Source organism: Narcine bancroftii, chromosome 2 (genome assembly GCF_036971445.1).
Source record: "Narcine bancroftii isolate sNarBan1 chromosome 2, sNarBan1.hap1, whole genome shotgun sequence".
NCBI classification, from domain to species: domain Eukaryota; kingdom Metazoa; phylum Chordata; class Chondrichthyes; order Torpediniformes; family Narcinidae; genus Narcine; species Narcine bancroftii.
In genome coordinates, this window is record NC_091470.1 from 236,120,175 (window position 1) to 236,132,685 (window position 12,511).

Consider the following 12,511-nt stretch of genomic DNA (forward strand, 5'->3'; position numbering starts at 1 on the left):
AATCCACTTCATCACAGAATGCTTATTGGGTGCATTATCCAACCTGTACTCTGTTCTTTCTCAAACTTCAACCACCTCCACTGTTCATATACTGCTTCTGGGCTAAAAATGCAGTTGCTACACTGAAAGTGTTTTGCTATCTGATAAATAACTGTCTCTTTCACTGATGGTGCACTCAGAATCAAGTCCTTGCACTTTTGGTGCATAATTACCAGATCTGCCAGAGCACCATTTTGAAACATTGGCAAAAACTTAAGACATGGGAGCAAGAGGCCATCTGGCCCACCAAGCCTGCTGTGCCATTCAATGAGATCAGGGCTGATCTGGTGATAGGCTCATCTTCATCTACTTGCCTTTTCCCTATATCCTTTAATTCCTATACTCTTTGGCTTGGCTTCGCAGACGAAGATTTATGGAGGGGGTAAAAGTCCACGTCAGCTGCAGGCTCGTTTGTGGCTGACAAGTCCGATGCGGGACAGGCAGACATGGTTGCAGCGGCTGCAGGGGAAAATTGGTTGGTTGGGGTTGGGTGTTGGGTTTTTCCTCCTTTGCCTTTTGTCAGTGAGGTGGGCTCTGCGGTCTTCTTCAAAGGAGGTTGCTGCCCGACAAACTGTGAGGCGCCAAGATGCACGGTTTGAGGCGATATCAGCCCACTGGCGGTGGTCAATGTGGCAGGCACCAAGAGATTTCTTTAGGCAGTCCTTGTACCTTTTCTTTGGTGCACCTCTGTCACGGTGGCCAGTGGAGAGCTCGCCATATAACACGATCTTGGGAAGGCGATGGTCCTCCATTCTGGAGACGTGACCCATCCAGCGCAGCTGGATCTTCAGCAGCGTGGACTCGATGCTGTCGACCTCTGCCATCACGAGTACTTCGACGTTAGGGATGAAAGCACTCCAATGGATGTTGAGGATGGAGAGGTGTCAACGCTGGTGGAAGCGTTCTAGGAGCCGTAGGTGATGCCGGTAGAGGACCCATGATTCGGAGCCGAACAGGAGTGTGGGTATGACAACGGCTCTGTATACGCTTATCTTTGTGAGGTTTTTCAGTTGGTTGTTTTTCCAGACTCTTTTGTGTCAAAGGCGCTATTTGCCTTGGCGAGTCTGTTGTCTATCTCATTGTCGATCCTTGCATCTGATGAAATGGTGCAGCCGAGATAGGTAAACTGGTTGACCGTTTTGAGTTTTGTGTGCCCGATGGAGATGTGGGGGGGCTGGTAGTCATGGTGGGGAGCTGGCTGATGGAGGACCTCAGTTTTCTTCAGGCTGACTTCCAGGCCAAACATTTTGGCAGTTTCCGCAAAACAGGACATCAAGCGCTGAAGAGCTGGCTCTGAATGGGCAACTAAAGCGGCATCATCTGCAAAGAGTAGTTCACGGACAAGTTTCTCTTGTGTTTTGGTGTGAGCTTGCAGGCGCCTCAGACAGCTCCAAGAAAAGTGCAGAGAACAAAACAAAGGACTCTACATCACCTTTGTTGACCTCACCAAAGCCTTCGACACCGTGAGCAGGAAAGGGCTTTGGCAAATACTAGAGCGCATCGGATGTCCCCCAAAGTTCCTCAACATGGTTATCCAACTGCACGAAAACCAACAAGGTCGGGTCAGATACAGCAATGAGCTCTCTGAACCCTTCTCCATTAACAATGGCGTGAAGCAAGGCTGTGTTCTCGCACCAACCCTCTTTTCAATCTTCTTCAGCATAATGCTGAACCAAGCCATGAAAGGCCCCAACAATGAAGGCGCTGTTTACATCCGGTACCGCACGGATGGCAGTCTCTTCAATTCCTATACTATGTTAGAATTTAACCATCTATTTACATTCTTCCTCAAGTAAGGAGACCAGAACTACACTCTCTACTCCAGATGCGGCCTCACCAGTACCTTGTACCTTGCAGCATAACCTCCTGGCTCCTAACTTCAATCCATTTCACAATGAAGGCCAGCATTCCATTTGCCTGCTTGACAACCTGCTGCACCTGCAAACCAACCTTTTGTGATTCATGCTCCAGCGCTTCTAAGACCTTCTGCATGGGAGCATGCTAAAATTACTTGCCATTTTTCCTTTCAAAGTGGATAAACTCATATTTACCAACATTGTACTCCATCTGCCAGACCCTTGCCCATTCACTTAAGCTATCTATATCTCTCTATAGATTCTCTATATCCTCTGCACAATTTGCTTTTCCACTCAATTTATTGTCATCAGAAAACTTAGATACACTACAATCTGTACCCTCTTCCAGATCGTTAATGTATACCATGAACACTTGTGGGCCTACCACCGACCCCTGAGGCACCCCACTCACCAATTATTGCCAACCAAAAAAACACCCATGTATTTCAACTCTCTGCTTTCTATTGGTTAACCAATCCTCTACCCATGCTAATACATCTCCCCCAACTATATGCATTCTTATGTTATGTATGTCTTTTCTGAGGCAGCTTATTGAACATCTTATGGAAATCCAAGTAAACAATATCCATCTGCTTCTCTCTATCTACTGCACTCATTATATACTCAAAGAACTCCAGTAAGTTTGTTAAACAGGACCTCCCTTGCTGAATCCATGCTGCATCTACCTGATGGATCCATTTTGCTCCAGATGTCTCACTATTTCTTCTTTCAACCATTTTCCCAACCAATAGTTCTCAACCTTTTTCTTTAAAATAATCCCTATGCCAATGGTGTTGTGTGATTAGTAAGGGACTGCATAAGGTGGTACATGAGTGGAAAATGAAGGTTGAGAATCACTACTCTAGACCCAATTGTTACCAAAATATTTTGCTTGAGAAAAATTGTCATTTGGCCCATTTACTTTGGAGTTAAAAAACAGTGCACATATCAAATCAATTAGATATGATTAAAGCAGTGGTTTTCAAACTTTTTCTTTCCACCCACATATCATCTTAAGCAATCCCTTACTAATTACAGGGCACCGATGACATGGAATACTTAAATTGGTATGTGAGTGGAAAGAAAAATGTTGAGAACCCCTGTCTAAACTAACTGGCCTATACTTCCCTGCTTTTTGCCTACATCCTTTTATGTATAGTGGAAAATATTTGCCATCTTCCAATCCACCAGGACCTGCCCAGAGTCCAGAGAATTTTGGTAAATTATCACCAAAGCCTCCACTATAACTTCTTCCATTTTTTTGAGCACCCTGGGATGCAATTGAATATCAAATCCCAACTCAACAAAACCACTCAACCACCCTAAAGACAGATGGACTGTACCTAACCACATCTAGTGCCATGTTTCAGAATCTTGATCCAGATATTCCACTGTAAGCATGTTCTTGCTATCACATGTCCATCCTCTGCAGTTACATTTTTCTAGATTCAGGAATGAACTACTGAGGGACTTCAGCAGTATAGAGTTTTTCCACAGCTAGTGAATGATTTCAGACTCTATATCTCACACTCCCACTGCAGGTGTGACTTTTGTTTTTCCCATAACAAAAACCTATGTTACTGGGACAATTCTGATTGATGTCCATCACTGCTGGTATCAGAGACAATATCTTAGTAGTGCGGTGGTGGAGCATGGCTTCAAATCTCATTCTCCAGGCTTCCTACCTCTGTCTGGAGCACTTTTATTAAATTCTATACCCAGCATTACCATTTTTCTTGGGCATTGTCTCTGGACAAGTTACCAGACTTCAGCTGCTAGTAATGTATTGCATAGTATCCAGACCCTCCATCTTAAGTGCACTGTTAATGGACCAAAGTGCTCAACTGCTCCATTGCCTTTGTATGGACTCAGGAACTAGTGCCTTTCACTGCTAGTATGTAGCTACTGAGTCAGTATTGCAATCCTCCTTTGCTAGCACCCTTTGCTTAATACTGATTTAAATCATAACCACTCCCCCTCAATTCTGACTTCACAGACCCCAATATCATACCTATCATGTGCCTCCATTCTGTGCATGATGGAGAGATTTCTAATCATAATCTTCAAATCTATTTCATTACTGCCCTTCACTCTTCATGCACATTTGATGGACAATACTCAGGCCCGGCTCTGTTTCTAGTCTTTCCAGTGTTCATGCACTTTTCATGACCTCTCTGTAACCAACCCCATATTGCCAATGCAGCCCCTGCACTGCAGTGGTTAGTTATGTGACCAGAGTCCAGCCCCCTCTACTGCCAGCTCTGTGTTGGTGATTCATTGTCCAGCTTCTCCATTACTGGGGAAGCTTTGAAGGACATTGAGAAAAAACAGCAGCATTGTTAGAGCTGCTGTAATGGCACCACTGCCACTTATACGGACCCAGAAGAGACAAGAGTGGAGACACAGCATTGATCTGAAGTGCTTAACTACTCGATCCTAATGCCTGCGGCAGTAAAATCCTGAAAAGCATTGAGGTCTGTGCCCAACATGGAGGTGCTAATGCTAGGGAGTGGCCACGAGGGGTTTCAGACTCCAGGGAGCAACGGACTTGTGAGAATACCCCCTATTGACCAATAGAAGCAGAGGAGATGACCCTACAGGATCAGCAAGTAGCTCAGTGGCTGAGGGACCCACACAGGCTGCGAGCTGCTGGAGACTGCTTCCTGGGAACCAGGTATCAGAGCCAGGACTTGAGAGGGTGCTGAGAGCAAGACTGGCTCCCAAAAGGCCTCAGGGGCTGCAGTCATCCTGATCACATAAGAAGTTTTGATCTGGAGCTCAAGTGGATCGACAGGAATCTGGAGGGCAATCCACAATCACTCAGTAGTTCTGACGGGAATTTCTTTTGCTTCTCTTTGTCTCTTACTGTAATGATCACCAGGCAACAACAATGGCAACTCTTTGCTTCACAGCAGGCAGAAGGAAGTTTTGTTTAAAAATACATGTGCTGTACTATTACATGACAATAAAGGAATCTTGAACCTAGAATCTTGAATCTTGAAATGAGTCTTTCCACTATTTCTGCATTGCTGTCAAAGATAGCATCCAACCATTCCATTATCTTACACTAGCCCCTATCTCAGTATTTAGCCTTGTTAATTAATTATCACAGTTCTGTTGATATTGTCTCCCAGCACATCTGACAGTAAAAGTGACAAAGCCATCTACTGTTCCCATGTTTCCATCTACAACATACAAGGCTAACATATCACAATCCTGGAAATCTCCACCAAACATCATTTTGAAAGCACCATCTCAATAAGGATTGCAGTAAATGTAGAAGTGGAATCTCATTTAAGATGAACGAAATCACAGCCTTTCTTTCCTATCGCCTGGAAAAATTCTGGAGAAATATTACGTCTCAAATTGGTTTTATTTTGTGATCATGCATCCCCAGGATGTCTACATGCAGAAAAATATTTTTCCTCAGACACTAAACAGCACAATGAAGTCATGATTATGGAAATAGTTGAGCAAATCTTAAACCTTGAGATATAATGCCACAATGGTAATTTATCAATTTAAAATCAGTTCATTAAATACATTTGAAATGAAAAGCAATTTTTAGCAATTGTGTTGATAAATTGTTTCCATATTAACATGATGGATTATAATAAAAACACAATTGTGGTGCACTGTTAGTTCTTCAACTCATCTGCAGACCTCAGCAAGATTGTAAACCACTTTCTTACTTAGATGGGGAGCACCAAGTGAACACACTCTTTTCAGTGAGAGTCAGTCTTCAGTCTTCCACATGATGGAACAAGATAGAATCCAGTTAGGATTATATGTCTTATCAAGATAGCATTTATCCTAGCAGGTACTATTTCTTACTTTAAAAGAAAGAAGTGAGTGTAATTTATATACCATGATAACATTCACAATCTTACCATGTAGAGTAATTGCAAATGTGAACATATCAAGAGGTAAAATAATCTATTTAAATTGCTTGCATTGCATTTGACATATTTCCAAAACTAAATTTTAAAGTGTTATTATTCAGTCCACAAGGGAGATAAAATTTGAAACACACCAATGAGTCCACACAAAAACTTGGATCATTTTTAAAGAAGCAAGCCCTGCAGAGCTCCACCGAAAGACAAGTCATCTTGCACCTTTCCAGATGGCCTCTGTCCGTGCTGCTTTTACTTGCCCCTCAGAGCCTGTGCTTCTCTCCCATCTTCTGTTCTTGAACTCTTGATGTGCCTTTCATCTTCCACTTCGGTTTTCACTTTTTAAATTGATTCTGGGACCTTCACATCAACTTGGACATTCACACGCAGTGTTTGCTTTGCTCCAGTCATATTGTAATTAACACTGTGTCATCCCCTGTATCATCCAAGGGATTTGACACTCTCTTTGGACTTCACAATGCATGACACATTCTTCTTGCAACTCATTCCAACTCCAACTTAATTTGGATCTTTCTAATCAAGAACTGCATAAGCTCTGTTCCATGGAAAACAATCACTATTTGGAGTATTTTCAGGCTTGGAGTTGGCTGGTCTATTTACAACATTCATTCTATGCACCTTTTCCTCTGAAGTTTTTCTGTTTTAATTCTCTTTATGAACATTTGACAGGTTGACAGGAACAGTGACCCAGCAGCAATCCATTCCACTGAATTGATTTAGGTTGTTGTTTCTTACTTGGATTAAGTGTTCTCAATATGAAATCCAAGATCATCCTGATGAGACAAATAATTCGAATGATAAAAGTCAAGGTTCATTATCAGTCTGTCTCCATCTGAGAAGATGAAACTCTTCACAGACTTTATCTTCTTTGCTGTTAACTTTTACTCTGACCTCAAATTTACTTGGTCCATCTCTGGCAATATTCCTCCCTTTCTTGGCCTTTCTGTACCATTTAGGGAGACAAACACTTTCTACAAATCCAATAACTCCCACAGTTATCTCAACTACACCACTTCACACCTTGTCCCCATGTAAGGATTCTATTCCTTTCCCTCAATCCTCTGTCTTCCTCACATCTTTGCCCAGGATGAGGTCTTCCATTCTTCTTCAAACAATGTGTCTTCCCCTCCACCACCATTACCTCAGCCCTTGTCCACACCTCCTCCGCATCCAACATATTATCCTCTGCAATTTCCACCACCTACAACTTGATCCCACCACCAGACACATCTTTCCCTCTCTTCACATCTCTGTTTTCTGTAGAGACCACTCCCTCCATGACTCACTCACCCAATCATACCTTCTTAGCAAACACCTCTTTGGTACCTACCTCTGTGAATGCAGGAAATGCTACACTTGCACCAGCACCTCTTCCCTCACTGCCATCCAGGGCCCCGAGCAGTCCATCAAAGTGAAGCAATCCTTCACTTGTGAATCTGCAGGGGTCATCTACTGCATCTGGTCCTCCCATTGTGACCTCATCTCCATCATTCTCCCCATCCCTCTGTCTCCATTCCTCAATATCCCCACGCCCTTCCCTCTCTATTTAGAGAGCTATCATCTCTCCTGTCATTTCCCAGATTTTTCTCTTCTGCCTTCCCACCCATGTCCACCTGTGATCTCTTGCCATTGTGTATGTACTCCTCCCCTGCCTCTCCTCTCACCATTTTATTTGGGTGCCTACCTTCGGTTTTTGCTCAGGCCCATGTCTTTGCTACATAAAGGATACTGCATGACCTGCTACCCTTCTCCAGCAATTTTTAATGCAATAACATGGTTCATTTTCTTTTGAGATTTTCCTCTACTTCACATCGCCAAGCTTTCTCGCCAACTTTGTATTGCTTTGGAGCCAATGTGGAAAGATCTTTTGAGTCCTGCATCTAAGGTTGTCATTCCAGTTTTGCCTCTAGTTCTGGAATTCATGTTGATTTCCTGTGACTTGTTATTTTACAGATTCCCTGCGCATCTGCTGTTTTTGTGTTTCAATGTTTCTTTATCCATTATTGACATCTCACAAGCAATTCCTTTCCAGACTGTCAGCAAATAACAAGTATATTCTAGCCAAATAAATACATCTATTTTAAAGTGCTAAACTTATGTCATTGCCAGATGTATCTTTTTTATTTCTCCTTTACACTAATGCCAAGAAATTTTACATGGTCAGATGGTACTCATTCATTTCAAAAGACATAGGTGTTAACTGTAAAATGGTTCAGTTGCTTTTTTTTTGCCACATTGCAGTGAAAGTACAATTCATTTCTCAAGTGATTGATTCTGCCACACATGGTGTATGTGCTAATCAATTATTCATTTGATGAACATAGTGTACTTTCAAATTTACTCTTTCCCTCTCCTTTGTCTCGCCCACCAACTTATTTTGCTCATTGATGCCACACTTGTCGAGAAAACAGAATCACAGTTAAAAATATCACATTTCCAATGGCAAGCAGTTTCTGAATTGAGCTGATGTCAATCCAGTGAGCTTGAACCTCTTGCCAGCCTCTCCATTCTTCAGAATAAGTGGATCTTCTATTTGACGTGCATGATCATGTCACCAGAGCATGTCTGAAGAGTTATTTGACTTTGCAAAGCATTATTACAACAGAAATGTATTCATCCCAATTGAGTCCTTTGGAGAAAATGATCGTAATGAAAGAAATCTGTATTTGATTTTGCTCTTTTTGTTCAACACTAGTGTGTTCAGAAGATTCAGTTGATAGACACACTTCAAAATAATTGCAGAAGATGGAAGTCTTGTTTTTGATGCAGTTTGAATTTGTAATCTAGAGCTTAGAGAAATCAAAATAGTGGGGAAGGTGAGCAGTGGTGCAATGTTGGGAGTGATGATGGCAGACATAAGTGGAAAGATATGCACTGTGGGGAAGGAGTGGGAGGGAAGATAAGTGGGTGCTGCTGCCATTTGGCGACTGAACTGAAACTTGCTGATTTAGCCATGATTTGCTTGTTAAAGCCACATTGAACATACCCTGATTTTTTTTCTCAAGTAATTAGACTACTCAACTCAAGGTGTTTTAAAGGGTGCAACATTTGATTTATTCTGGAGTTGGTTTCATGTCAAAGGGAAATCAGAATATGAATAATTGACCTGATGCCAAGATTAGGATGCCGCAGTGGAGCTCCAAGGTTTTTACAGATCCATTAGCCCTCCTGATGGCAGGAAGAAACTTGCTGACAGCAGCAAGAAGCTGTGGCAAGAGGCAGCTCAGAAATAAGGTGTACGAATGTGGTCTCAGTAGGACAGAGACACATTCACACACACATCTTGCTGTACCTTCAACTCCCTCTTGAGTAGACTGCAGTGAATCCATTCTTTGTTTACACTGAGTTTGATTGAGCAGCTTTAAAAGCACCGACTATTAATTTTAATATGTCCTTATGAAGACTGAAAGCAGGAGGTGGCAATGTTTTGGAAATTGGTTGCACTGTTGAGAGAAAAGTGGCTGGAGGTGTACGGAGGCTGCCATTAGATTACAGTCATAGAGTTCTACAGCATGAAAACAAGCCATTCAGCCTAACTTGTTCATGCTGACCAAGTTGTTTACCCAAACAAGATCTAGTTGCTTACACTCAGCCTATGTCATTCTATACCTTTCCTAGCCTTGTATCTGCTTTTTAAATGTTGCTATTCTTTCTTTTTCATTCTTTTTATTAATCATATTATAGGTAAACAATACATGAGGAGAATAGAATTACATAATCAAGAAGGAAACAAATATATGATATCATAAGATATAACATATTGCATTACACCACAATAAAGCCTCACCTAATATAAGAAAAAAAACTGGCCAGCCTATCTTGAGAATTTATTGATGATAAAAAAAATAGTCATCTGGTCTTCACCAACAAAGAGAAAATAAATAAAATTAAGGAGGGAAAATAATTCTACTCACAAAATCATGTGGAAAAAATTTATAAAAGGTCACCATGTCTCTTCAAATTTAACAGAATGATCACATGTACAACTCCTGAATTTCTCTAAACTTAAACATGACATAATTTGAGAGAGCCATTGAGTCAAAATAGGTGGATTAGAACCTTTCCATTTAAATAAGTTAGCTTTTCTTGCACACAATGTAGAAAAGGCTACAAACCTGATGTGTGGAAGTGGGAACTCATCCCACCTCTGGAACTATAATTCCAAAAACACCAGTCAATGGGTTAAGTTGCAAACCAATATCCAGTATATCTGACAAATTCTTAAAAAATATCTATTAATACCTCTCCAAGAGTTAGAGAAGCCTCTTCTGATTTACATCTATCACAAATAGGACTAAGGTTAGAAAAATTACAGGCCAATTTGTCTTTCGACATATGAGCCCAATGTACCATCTTAATAGCATTAATATGACCTATTAATGTCAATGCCAATGGAGACCATTTAGAAAGAGATTGTTTCACATAATCTATCAAAGGAATAAATATATATATATATATATATATATATATATATATATGTATATCTTTGATTTTACAATGTTATTAAGATTGCAATCAAATTCTAATGACAAAATTTAATGGTCCTGGGAAGAAGAACTTCAGTTACATCTTCCAGAGGAATCGGGGAGAAGATTTTTGGATTGGTTACGACCTTTTCAATATGTGCTTGTCATTCTTTGATTATTATGTGACAATAAAATGAATGTCTGGACCTAGTCCAGCATATCTGCCAAAACCAGAGAACTCACCTCTGGCTGATCTTCCAGCTATCTCTGGTGCTTCGACCATATTTATGTTTTCAGATATGTGTATTTTGGACAATTAAGAAGTGCAGAATTTTTGTTCCACACCAACATGATACAATATCTTACAGATGGTGAAATTAGTGCATTGAAATCTTAAATTTTCCTTCCAGATGACTAATTTAAAGGAGTACCTGTAAATAAAGGAAAGCATTTACAACAGGCAATGTCATACCAGCTCACCATTTCTGTGTGTTTACAGTGTACTTGCATTACTTGTTGGCGACTTTTGTAAAATCAGGCCTTCACTCTCATGTAAACTTTCAAGTCTGAGACCCTTTGTTAGAATTGGAAAAGAGGTGAAAATACATTTCCTGCTTTCAAAAGATTGTCAGCAAAACAGCTGAAATATTTTCCCCAACATCCTTAAAACTGGATGAAACCATCCATAGCTGTAAAGCTGATAGACTTCACTGCAATTATCATTTTCATTACTGCTGCTTTTATTAATTTCAGGATGTTGAAAGTTCTTTCTTCTCACTGTATTCTAAATACTGCTGCAAAAAATTATTATTCAACATTTCTCCCATTTCATTTCTAACCATTACAATGCTCCTGCAATTAGCTTGCTTCTGAACTTCCTCTCTTCTATAATATTTGTCATTTCTATTTTTTTTTAATTGCTTACATTTAATATTCCTCTTCTTTCATTTTCACAACTTGGTGAATCACTTTTCGTTTCCTTGACATTTCTTTTAATTGCCAAAATCCATGCTCATTTTTCCTTTGTGATTTTTCTATCTTTCTTTAATGTTTCAGACAGGCCAACTGGAGGAGAGGCCATAATGGATCTAGTACTGGGCAACGAAGCAGGTCAGATGATAGACCTCTTGGTGGGTGAGCATTTCAGAGCTAGTGACCACAGCTCCCTGAACACTAATGAGGGAATGGACAATGAGAGCAGCATACAAAATTGGCAAGTGTTTAATTGGGAAAGGGCTAATTATAATAGAATCAGGCAGGAACGTGGGGGTGTACATTGGAAACAGATGTTCTCAGGGAAATGCACACTAGATATGTGGAGGGTATTCATGGGCCAGTATATCACACTGAGACAGGGAAAGGATGGTAGGTTACAGCAAATCATAGCTGTTAAGAGAGGTGGAATAGTTAGTAAAGAGGAAGGAAGCATGCATAAGATTTAGGAAGCAAAAATTAGGCAGGTCTCATGAGAATTATTTGAGTCAGGATGGAACTTTAGAAGGAACCAGAAGGAAACCAGAGAATGCCTTGACATGTAGGATTCAGTAAAACTTCCAGGTGTTCGACACGTGGCCTGATGATTGGAGTGAGGGTGGGACCGCTCAGGGATGACACATGTTCCTGGAGTCAGTAGGGGAGGTCTTTAATGAATGTTTTGCTTCAGTGTTCTCTTCCTTTTAATCCTATCTTCCTTTTGCATTCTTTGTTTTTGTGCACAATTTACATGTTAGTTCCTGGTTCATAACTTGTAGTTCAGAGAGAATACTTTAGTTGGTTGAAGAGAGTTGTGATTTTTCCTGCTTACTGATGTTGCATATTGTTTATAGAAGGCATTATGGTTTTGTTTAACATTTAAAATGTTTTGTTTAACATTTGGATGGTATATATACCATCCAAATATCCCAATTAACCTACAACCCATGTACATTTTTTTTGAAGGGTTGGAGGAAACTGGAGCACACGGAGGAAACCCATGCAGACACAGGTAGAACATAAAAACTCCTGACAGATAGCACCGGATTTGAACCCAGGTTACTGGCACTGTAATAGCATTGTGTAATTGTTATGCTAACTGAGCCATGCAAATATTTTCTTCCCTAGCGAGGAGTTGAACCCTGGTTTCCTGCATGACCATCAGGGATACAAACCACTATTCTACAGAAGAATATTATAGGCCATTTGATGCAAATGTCTGCTCAGAAGACAGCTGCAGCTCTAAGGGTAGAAAAAAGCATAG

The 12,511-nt window shown here is 40.7% G+C and overlaps 1 long non-coding RNA gene across 4 annotated transcripts in view; it reads right to left on the reverse strand.

Annotated features, from left to right (window-relative positions):
• The window catches only part of LOC138752633 (uncharacterized), a 45,965-nt gene that overhangs the window by 17,975 nt on the left and 15,479 nt on the right, over positions 1 to 12,511 (reverse strand). The window contains exon 1 of one of the 4 annotated variants that reach the window (XR_011350791.1): positions 5,588 to 5,641. The exons of the other annotated variants lie outside the window; for them this stretch is intronic. This is a non-coding gene — a long non-coding RNA (uncharacterized lncRNA). Of the gene's footprint in view, positions 1 to 5,587; positions 5,642 to 12,511 lie in introns of those variants that run through there. 4 annotated transcript variants of the gene reach the window in all.